Source organism: Hibiscus syriacus, unplaced genomic scaffold, assembly GCF_006381635.1.
Source record: "Hibiscus syriacus cultivar Baekdansim isolate YM2019G1 unplaced genomic scaffold, ASM638163v2 tig00111098_pilon, whole genome shotgun sequence".
In the NCBI taxonomy this organism is placed as follows: Eukaryota; Viridiplantae; Streptophyta; class Magnoliopsida; order Malvales; family Malvaceae; genus Hibiscus; species Hibiscus syriacus.
In genome coordinates this window covers 1,200,569-1,212,739 of record NW_024062983.1, presented here as the reverse complement: position 1 = coordinate 1,212,739, position 12,171 = coordinate 1,200,569, and the positions used below count along the sequence as shown (strand labels likewise).

Below are 12,171 nucleotides of genomic sequence, written 5' to 3'. Positions count from 1 at the left end.
GCGGAGCCAGGGGTGTTACGCTGACATATGCAAAATCGATGATAGTATGCATTTGTTTCTTGATCGGTCTTGATGGGGTATTTTATTAGGGGTTGAAGAGAATGACTATTTCGAACGGGGGTAAGTCTTATATTATTCTTATATTGCATTTTGATTATTTTTTAAATTTATTTAATTAAATTAACTAATATATGTTTTTTTTTATAAAATAGCATATTGATGCATGGGTGTCACGTCTTCTGATTATAAGGAAATTGAAAAAAATAAAAAAAACGCGATGGACTATTATGCCTTCGTCTTTTCACGTAGCTCACTTGAAGGATTAGAGAGACGATTCATATGCATTGGGTAATGGAAAAACTATCATTTATCCTGCGTGGTGGGAGGTCGATAAGGTTAGTATTTATTTTGAATATTTTAAAGGTGTTCGTAAATTTTATTTGATATGCGCAATTGAATTATTATTTATGATTGCAAGTATTTATCCCTGTTATGGAACGTCGTCATTGGCTTATCGTCGAGCTTCAGCTCCCATCCCTGAAGACGATAGTATATGACAGCATGTTGAGTTACATATCATTGTCTGATTTGAAAGATATTATTTGTAAGGGATGAAGCGCTCATTTGGCTAAACACTTGGATGCGATTGATTATTGGACTAATTCTGGAAACAAGAAGCCAAAAAAGTTCAAAGTTACAATGATGAGAGACGATACAGCGCCACAACAAACGGCGGGAGCCAGAGGGGATTGTGATCCTCTTGTATACATGTACTTGGAACGTTTGACGACAGGAGGTAAACAGTTTCTACCTCCCATAGATAGAGATAGAGGTGCAGTAAGGTTGTGGTTTTGGCATTTTATGGCTAGAGCGATATATTTGAGACGTTGCCTACCTGCATCCGCGTGCTGAAAGTGTGCATAAACAACCATTTGTTATTGGTAAGTTTGAGCAAGTGTTGTTAACATATATACTCTTTGTTGGTTTGAAAATGTTTGGTTAAGTACCTAGAATTCAATAATTTATTTTTTGTTGGTTTTATATGTGTAGAAAATCTCATGGTCATAACGTTTCTGTAGGTTACTAAAGTGAGCTGCGTGAACAAATTGATGTATTTGGATGTAAGCTCCTTATTGTTAGGAGCATTTGGATATACTGTGAACAAATGTTTTACATATATATAGCAACTCATCTACAATGTTGTTTAATTGATTTGTTGTTTAATTTTCAATCTCATGTGATTTTGTTTTTTCGCAACAATCGCAACTCAAATTTGACTTTCGCGTTGCGAATTTGACTCAAGTTACTAATGCATGTTCAACTGAAAATGTTCAAACTCAAGTTACTAATGCATGTCTAATTGAAAATGTATGCATTCACACATAAAAAACACATAATACAACATTTGTATTTAAAAATCACACCTAAAATACATGTTCAAACTCAACAGAACATATCATAGCAATGTTCAAACTCAAGTTACTAATGCATGTCTAACTGAAAATGTATGCATTCACACATAAAAATACACATAATACAACGTTTGCATTTAAAAATCACCTAAGTTAATAAGTCCCAAAAGGTGAAGTCGGTTGTGATTAGGATTTTGATTTTGATTGCGATTTTGATTTCCTTTTTCTTGGTACCATATGAGCTTTGGATTTTGATGAGGATCCATATTTTGGTAGAGGAAAAAATGATTGTGATGGCACTGGTGATCCACAGGTCAACCTTGTATGACCACTTTCCTTGCACCGACTACATGTTGATATCCTCTTCTCTTCACCCTTAGACGGTATACGATCGTGATTTTTTGGTCGGCCAGACAGCCTGTTGTCCATAACTAGTGGCAAAATTGTTTGTAAGTCATCTGGTATGTCCCACTCAGAAGGATATGGAATAAGGTAGACAATATCGATATAAGTCTGTCGATATACTTCTGTAGTGTAGTAATCCATAGCGTATGCGCTTGAATCATCTTGGTTTAGATGAAGAGCAACTTTTATAACATGACCACACGGATAACCAGATGTTTGACATTTTATACAACTACACGTCTTTGCATTTAGATCGACAAGCCCATTTAAGTTATTATCCAATACTTCAAACAAAGTGTTTGAACATGGTTCAACTCTCCATGACATTGATTTCACAACACGTTTCGTTATCTTTTTTTCAGTCCATAGTGTAACACGACTTTCCAATGTTCCTGTAAATTTAAATAAATAATACTTAGTAAAATATATTAAATATGATAAATTATGAATTTAAAGAAATAATACATGCATGGTTTCTTTTCTTGTAGTACCACTGTTGAATAGAAGCTCAAAAAAACTCCATTAACATAGTAATGGGTAATTTTGGGAATGACGACTTAGAGCGTTGATTGATTCTGCACTATTAGACGTCATGAAACCATATCTTGCTCCAAGTTGATGTACTCTTGACCATTTTTCAAACCCGGCATCTTCTAGTGTTTGAGCACATTGAGGCAAAACATATCTTAAACAATTTATATGCTTATTAAAATCCACTTCCCGATAAGCTTTTACAGCCTTCCAATATGTCCATTTGTGATTTTTTATACCAGTAAACCTTGATTTTAGATTTCTGTACAAATGAACACCACAAAGTCCATGAAAAACATCTGGGAAAGACCTTATAACAACGTTGTCAATTGAGTTCGCCCTATCAGATATGATTGTCAGATTGCTAATAGGACCTATGCAATCCCTAAGATGCCCCATAAACCATGTTAATGAATCAAAGGTTTCAGATTTTCCAACCTCGTAAGCTATTGACAGTATCCCATTGTTAGCATCCATGGCTACCGCTAATAAGTTTACTCCAAGATATCGACCTTTCAAATGTGCTTTGTCAACTATAATAACTGGGCGCATACAAGTAATAAACGAACGAATATACAAAATAATATACACAAGAAATATAATAATTTAAATGTGAAATGCATGTAACTAACAAAAATGAGTCAACAAAATTATATTGATTTACTAACCGCAACACCAATGACGATAACAACAACTCAAAGCGTCCATCTCTATCTGTTTTGATATGAGTTACCAACCCAGGATTTTTTAGTTTTAAATTGTGACAATAAGTCGACAGTTGGGCAAACGATGCTTCTGGCGACCCCTTAACAATTCCAAGGCATAACATTTGGCTCTCCAAGCTTGAGAATATGAGATACTAATCTTGAACCGAGCATTCATGTCAGTCATAATTTCATGTCCCCGATATACTCTGCCATTCAAAAACATTAACTCAGACAAAAAACCACTCAACACCTTTTTGTTTGCCTGTCTATGGTGAGAAAAAACTTGGGTTCTTGAACATGTATGTTTATCAATAAAAGTCCTAACTTGAAACATTTCTCAATCTTTTATCCTCTTTGCAATCATACGCCACGTACAGTTTTTGTCAATCATACACCTTGTTTCGAAATGATCTTTGCTTGATTTGTTAACTTTTAGTTGATAGCCATCTTCCACACATTTCGTATACAAAGCTATCTTCAAGTCTTCATTTGTATCAAAACAATCATTTTTCTTAATAACTTTTGTGTAACAATCAACTTCTATCTTGACCAACTCTTCTTCCGGTATCTGAAGTAATTCTGGCATATTCCAGTTATACTCTCGTGACATTTTCTTCTTTTTTTTTTCTTCGGGGTCTTATTATTCTTCTTTTTATTCTTCAGTGTTATATGAATTACAGAATGGATGTTCAACATGTTCATTCAGAGTTGCAACTTCCTCCTCATTAACATCAACAACATCTTCCTCGGCAGCGGCTGTTTCATCATCAAAATTTGGGTATTGACCAATATCAAAATCATTACATGCAGGGTATGTTTCTTCTTCTTAAACATCATCAAAATCCGAGTATTGACCAAGATCAAAGTCCGGGTATTGACCAAGATCAAATTTCGAATACTGACTAGTACTCATAATTTTTTCTGTTGGCTCATCATTATCTAACTGGTCAATACGAAAACTGGAATTTGGTGCTGAAAGTTGATTGAGATTTGGATTAGGGAAATGTTGTGGGTTTTGAGATTGTGTTTGATATTGTGTTTGGTATTGGAAATATGGTGAAACAAATTTTCTTAGTGATGAAATTATGGTAGAACCATTAAATTTTGAGGTTGATAACAACGTTGTACATTGTGAGCACCATAAACTGGGGTTGAAGAACTTAGTTGATTACTACCCGCTAATGACCCAACTTCACTACTTCTAGGTTCAACAACATACAATGTAACATCATCTTCTTGCGAAACACTAATGTAAACAATGAATCGTTCAACATCTTCATTGTCGGTTAACAAATAAACTTTACATTTTCTCTGATAAGATAGCCTAAATCCACTTAGGGGCTCTAAATTCAATTTCTTTGCAACACGTAACATTAGAGTTTCATAAATTAACTTTTTTAATGACAGTTTCAGTTGAAGATTCATGGGTAAAGGCATATATTGTAAAACACCATGAACATTCTCCCATGACCCTCCAAAACACAAATCTATCCAAACATGATCAACATTAGATGATTTCATTCTACAAATTGTAAATTAATTTACTAACAAATGAGTTATAAACTAGATATCATCACTAACTTAGAGAAAACATACCTTTATTAAGTTGATAGTTGATAATTTGGGAGAGAAATCATTGAAAAATTATATAGAAATAAAATTATGTAAAAAAAATTAGAGATGGGGAAGGATGTCGTTGGATATAGGAACGAATGTCGCCGGAGATAGTGATAGATGGAGATGGAATGAGTTACGATTTAGAGATTTAGGTTATGAGTTGTTATTGCTGTGTAGTTTATATACCCAAAACATTTGTGTAGTGAAAATAAAAGCTGTTGCGAAATTAAAATTCGTGTTGCGAATTCGAAAATCGAGTTGCGAAAACAAAATTCGTGTTGCGATTTAGAAAATATTGTCGCGAAAAGGAAACTTGTGTTGCGAAAAATAAATTCGCTTTGCGAATTGAAATTCCGTGTTGTGAATTTGGAAATCGCGTTGCGAATTTGAGATCGTGTTGCGAATTTGTTGGTCATTTTCGCAAATCCAAAAAAAGTTTATTAAAATCGTATATTATAAGGCATTTCCGGTCACTGAAATTATTTTCTCTAAAAGAAATTTTAAGACCAAAGATTTAGTTCTTATTCAATAAAAGAAAAGTTTTCTTTAAATTTTTTGCTAGAGACTATCGTAATAGTTTTAATTGTTGTTGTTTGATTATGTGCTTATATACTTATATGACCATTTAAAAGAAAAAAGAAGAGTAATATTCGAAATTTGTAGGCGAGGTGCCTCCGATTTGAATTACCAAATTAAAATGAGACTGAGTATGTTGAATGCAGCTACTTAGGGTATGTAAAACGATAATTAGTACGTGTGTCGATCGTAGAATCACCATAACTATATATAAGTCAACAGGTTAAATAAATTTAACGGTCAGATCTTAGATTTTTTTTAATATTACGTATCGCATGAACTTATTAAAGATCTTACCTATATACTATAATTGACTCGAAGATTTTTGCTCGAGAGGCAACTTCTTTAAAAGCTCCAATAATAGGAGAAACTTATTTACGACGAAGAAAAATATTGAAACAGACCAATAATCGATTTTGTGGACTGTCCTCCTCCTCCTCTGTATCAAAACTCACATCATTTGATAAACGGGATGGAAAACGACCAATGTAGCGAGCTTCCTTGGTGGCCAATGCCATTGGCATCTTGTAACCACTCATCCACCGTGCAAAAGGAAAAATTCAATGAATTTGTGGTAATCACTAATAATTTAATCAGCAAACGTGGTGCCTATGGAGTTAATACCTTTTTTTTTATTAATTAATCATGCAGATATTTTACATTAATTTATAACTAATATGAGGTTCAGGTTGATCCATCTGTAAATTTGCTGACGATGCAGCCTACTTATTGGTAGGTTAATGATTCTTAGTCAAGAATGAACACATCAGTTAATTTATTTTTTCACATTTTAAAATAAATTTATTGGAATGACCGGCTGAGAACGATTAAATAAAAATATTAATTTATTTCAACATCAGAAGGGAGAGGTGAGGTCATTGGGTTAAATTATTAAAGTTGGTCACATGATTTCCGTGATAGGAAGGTGGGTCCAAATCTAATGAGCTCATAAGGCCACGAAAAGTCGTATAGAAGCGGACAATAGTCCCCGTCGAAAGAGCCATTGGATTGGATGCGGAGACAGGCGAATGGGAAACATGGGTCGATGCCTTAGGCACTTCTATTTATGTTCCCTACCTCGTATGCTATAAAACATTTTATTATTAATACGAACATAGCGATTTTAATAATAAAGAAATTATTATTATTCATCAAATTTTTAAGTTCTAGTACTAAAAATATTAAGGGTAGACTTGTAAATGAATCGAACGAATTCAAACAACTAAATAAATAATTTTTTTGTTTGTGTTCGTTTATTAATAAATTTAGTTTGTTCGTGTTCATCCGTTTAAATAATACATGAAAACAAATGAACGAACGAAACGAACACAAAAGAATAAACATAAACAAACGTAAATGAACATAAACAAACGAACACAAAATTAATTGAGTTTATATTTGAGAAGAGATTTTTTTATTTTCAAATAATTTTAAAGTTTTATATTTTTTAATTGATTTGAATATTTTTTATTTGGGGTTTAAAATTGTTTTAATTTAAAAACATTATTGAGTTTAAGATTAAAATTTATTAAGTCTTTACATTTCAAACGTGAAGAACGAACATAAATGAATAGACATTCACGAAATGATTATCGAACGTTCATGAACGTAAATGAACGAACGGGTTTTTTGTTAGTATTTGTTTATTTAATTAAACGAACATAAAATATTGTTTATGTTTGTTTGTTTAATAAATAAACGAACATAAACGAACTTCCAGTCGAATGGTTCACGAACAGTTCGCTAAATGTTCGGTTCATTTACGGGCCTAATCAAGAGTGTGAACGTTCAATGTCAAATGACTAAGAATTATCTTTAAACAAATATTACATTATATTTACCATATTAATAAAAAAGAAATTTTTTATTATGATCTTCAATACAGTCGTATCTTATCAAGTGCAATGCATTAAATAAGCAATTATAAAATGCAAAATGTGTAAAAAATATTTAATATTAGATATTATTTGATGGTATGCTAAAAATAATAAAATATATTATGATATAAAATAATTTAAATATAATATAAAAATATAAAATGTCTCGTAATGAAAAAATTTAATTTTCTCTTATTGATGTGCTGCTCATCTTTTTTTTTTTACTTTATTGATCGACGACGATATTAATTTTAATATTAGTTGTCGACCTCCGATATTCTTTATTGTCTTTTTCTTTTAATTATCATATATTTATTTTCTTTTTTTTTTATGTCTGACTGTGTTGCATATTTTTTATGTCTTTATGGCATACTTTCTTTCTTTCTTTCCTATGTTTTCGGTTCTTTGTCATTTTTTCATTTATCTTTTTTAAGAGTTGATTTAATATTGTCACGACTGATCAAGATGATAGTTATTTGATATCTTGTTATTCTTCCTTACTTTAGACCTTTGGATTGGATTTGGATATCCGAATTGCGTTCTGGACAGCTTTTCACGTCGCTCGAGTCTGATTTACGGTTTATCAGTGGTTTTTTCAATAGTTTGATCCCCTTGTGTGGTTCGTTTTCCAATGCAATCAGTTTTGTTTGTATCTATATTTATTCGAATTTATTGGTTCGATTTAATCTTTCCTTGTATGGTCTTTACATGATCTTAAGTTGATACTTACTATTTTGAATAAAATTAGTTATTTCTATTAAAAAATAAAAAATCTCAAAATTTATTTAATGCGAGACATTAACATATTAAATAATAGGTTAAGTTGATTAGCAATAGTCGAGCACTACATTTTGTCTCTTAAAAATAAGATTTATAATTTAAGATTGAATAATTGGTTCGTTCGATCGGTAAAATTAAAATTGATATTATTTCGACCACTTTGAATGGTTTTTCGCTTAACAGAATTATTTCAATTGGGTTCATAAGGGTTGGGCCACTCATATGGAGCTTAGGTTGATTTTTTTTATCATTTATATTTAGGGGTGAATAAATTTTAATTTGATTCTAAAAATATTTTTAAAAAAAATTAAAATTACTTGATTTAATTTAAATTTGGATAATTTATTATTCAAAGTATTTGTAATTTGATTGAGTCAATTCAATTAATGTTGATTGATAAATTTATATTTCATAAAAAGTTAACTAATTATAGAAAAATATGGGACGGAAACGTGTCTATGGCCTCACGCTTATGCTGATGGTTATATGTTCCCTCGCCTCTGGACTTTCCTTTGGCCGTTCCCCTACTAGTGTTATGGCTTGGCTCGGTTTCGGCATCGGTGGCGATTACCCTCTTTCGGCCACCATCATGTCGGAATATGCTAACAAAAAGACTCGTGGGGCTTTCATCGCTGCTGTTTTTGCAATGCAGGGTTTTGGGATTTTGGCTGGTGGGATGGTTGTCATTGTGGTTTCGGGAGCTTTCAAGGCGATGTACCCTTCACCACCATTCGAAAAGAGTCCGGATCGATCGACCGTACCGGAAGCCGATTACGTTTGGAGGATCATTTTGATGTTTGGTGCACTCCCAGCTCTGCTTACTTATTACTGGCGCATTAAGATGCCCGAAACCGCTCGGTTCACCGCTTTAGTCGCCAAGGACGCAAAACAGGCCTCCGCGGATATGTCGAAAGTTCTCGAGGTCGATTTAGTAGAGGAACGACAACAAGAGAAACCGAAGGAGAGAAGAGAGAGTGAATTTGGTTTGTTCAGCCCCCAATTCCTTGGTAAACACGGACTTCACTTGCTCGGCACGACAACCACTTGTTCTTGTTGGTCATTGCCTTCTACAGCCAAAACCTGTTTCAAAAGGAAGTTTTCACTGCCATCGGTTGGATCCCAAAGGCGAAAACGATGAACGCCATTGAAGAAGTATACCGTATCGCGAGGGCTCAAACACTCATCGCACTATGTAGCACCGTCCCTGGATATTGGTTCACCATGTCATTAATCGACACGATGGGGAGATTCAGGATCCAACTGATGGGGTTCACGTTCATGACATTGTTCATGTTTGCCTTGTCAATCCCGTACCACCACTGGACTTTACCGCACAACAGAATCCGATTCGTTGTAATGTACTCCCTCACGTTTTTCTTCTCGAATTTCGGCCCTAACGCAACTACATTCGTTGTCCCCGCCGAGATTTTCCAGGCACAGTTGAGATCAACATACCAGGGGATATCGGCCGCATCGGGAAAAGAAGGGGCAATGGTGGGTGCGTTCGGGTTTTTGTATTCCACCGAAGGGATCGGAGTGCAAAAATCGCTTATAATTCTGGGCGTCGTCAGCTTATCGGAGTTTTTTATATCACATTAGGGGTCATAGTTCACAGTTAAATTATATATGATATGTACTATGTTAAATAAAAAATCAAAACATAAATATTAATATTATTAATAATTTGTTTTTTAATAAATAAAATATTAATATATTATATTTTCGAGCTACTCATGAATTTTTTAAGTCGAGTATCAATAATTTGTTTCGACTCGTTAAGAACTCGATTCGAGTCTATTCGAACCGACTATTTATCGAGCTTTGACCGAATCGATCCCAAATAGCTCACGATCTATCTCGTTTCATTTACAGACCTAATTATTACTGATCAAATATGTACATCAACAAAAAAGAAAAAAGTGATTTTCAAAATCCAACAGTAGTGGAGAACTAATCCTTATCCCTTCATTGTTGGTTGAGTTTAAAATTATTTTAAAAAATAATATGATAAAAATGTATTTTGTTAATATAAATATTTGATTTTATTGTCAAAAAATATTACGAGAAATTAAAATGTATATTTTAAGTATAGGTTAAATAGTATAATTGATTGTAAAATATGAAGAATAAATAAAAAAAATATTTTACACAAACTAAATTACCTTAATAGTTAAATAGATGACTATAATTCCACCAATATATATAAATAGAGATGTTAAATGCATTTGTTGTCGAATAGTTTATAATTTTTAGAATAAATATTACATTGTAATAACCTTATTTTAATAAAAAAAAATAAAAAAAAAGTATCTTGATAATTTTATATTTAATATTATCCATTAAGATGATTACAAATATTGTTTGAAATTTTTTTATCTTAAGTTTTTTTATTCTCCATTACTCAGTGTCAAAAAGTTTTTTTTTTTTTTTTGACTTAAGGAGAGGCACAAGCCTAAGTAACCGAGAGCGCCCTTGCATAGGGTGCGCCAGAGATGTCTCTATTAAACTAAAGACAGAATTGCAGCCGGTAGCGAATCGAATGTGCGAACCATATAATCACGAGGTAGATCAAGTTTAGACATTCCATCTACTACGGCGTTCCCTTCGCGCGGCACCCAACAGAATTCCAAGGACCAACCACGAGAGCAAAGCAGTGAAATCATTGAGCACATTAACGACCTGCAAGCTATCTGTCTGAACTTGCAAACAGTTCAATAGCAAGATCCCAAGTAACCTGCAAACCGACAAGAATACCCCAAAGCTCGGCCTGGAAGGGGGAGGCAATACCGATGGACTTGTGGAAGCCAGCTACCCAAAGACCATCGCTGGTACAGATTGCGTCACCAACAGAGCTGAACCCCGTGCTGGAAGCTACAACAGCATCTGTGTTTATATATTTATATCTATTTATATAAAAACTAATATTTTAATAAATTTTAATGATTATTATCTAACATAAATAAAATATATATTTATTACTAATATAGTTTAATTATATATTAGCATATGTATTTTAAATTTAATCTTCTTTAAATTTCGTAAATATAATTTTAATATAATTTTATTATTTAATTCATATAGATACACATTTAAATTTATGGTTATTTTTATTTTTATCTCACTTATAGTATGATTAATTTTATTTGAATTTGAATTTAATTATTTAATGTTATTTTCCATTTCGAATCAAATATAATTATAAGATATATCTATAAGTTTTCATACATAAAATAAAACTAAATAGGGTACAAAAATCAAATAATAGATAATAACAATAATTATAATGTCAAAAAAGTTAACAATAAGTATGATCATGAATATATTAAAAATATATTTTAAAATTATCATATATTTTAAATTTTTTTATATATATTTTATACTAAAAATATATTTTTATCATTCTAAAATTATATAAATTCGTCTATTTTTTTAAATTTTAAAAATCGGTCAATAACATAAAACTTTATGTCCATCATAAGTACATATCATAGCTTGACACATGTATAAACGACAATGGGGAATATATAATATTATAATAGATTAAAGTAAAAATGAAAAAGAAAGAAAGTTAAACCCATAGGCTGTGAGGCTTGTGGTGTTTATCCAAATGTATTCAATTATTGGCGACTTAGTGAGAAAATATCAACTGCTTTTAAGATCTGCTCTCAACGATTATTTGAATAATCATAGTCAAAACGAGTTATGGTTGCTTAATCCACTTACATTTTCTCCATTTGTTTTTACTTAATGATTAATTACATAAGAAAAATACAAGTTGGACTAGCATCACTAGCAAATGGCACCACTCATTCCCCTTTACAAATATGCCATCTCGACTCTTGTTTAACATCCCATTTATAAAAGGATATAATATATATGTTAATTAACGAAACAAATAAAAAAGAAGGGAAAAAGGGCATAAAGAAAAAGATTTTCAAGGTCTCCCATTTTATCACGACAGAAGAAATGAAGGAGACAACTAAGCTTTACATGGATAAAGAGATACCATTCAAATTCAACCTCTTCTTTCTCTTCCCTACCGTCGCAGTTCCTTGGACTATCTTGATTCATTCCTAGCGTCAAAAATGAAGTTTTGGTCAACAGATATGGGGTTGTGGGACATTGCGATTTCATTACCATTAAACGAACCGAACGAACACCAACGGGGTATGTTTATGTTCGTTCGTTTTACTTTAACAGAATAAATGAACTAACACAAACATAAACGAACAAAAAATTTCTTGTTCGTGTTCATTCGTTAAGAAA

The 12,171-nt window shown here is 32.2% G+C and overlaps 1 pseudogene; it reads left to right on the top strand.

Moving 5' to 3' along the window:
- The first annotated feature begins 8,344 nt into the window (after positions 1 to 8,344).
- Positions 8,345 to 11,619, top strand: LOC120153056 (annotated as a pseudogene).
- Positions 11,620 to 12,171: the final 552 nt, after the last annotated feature.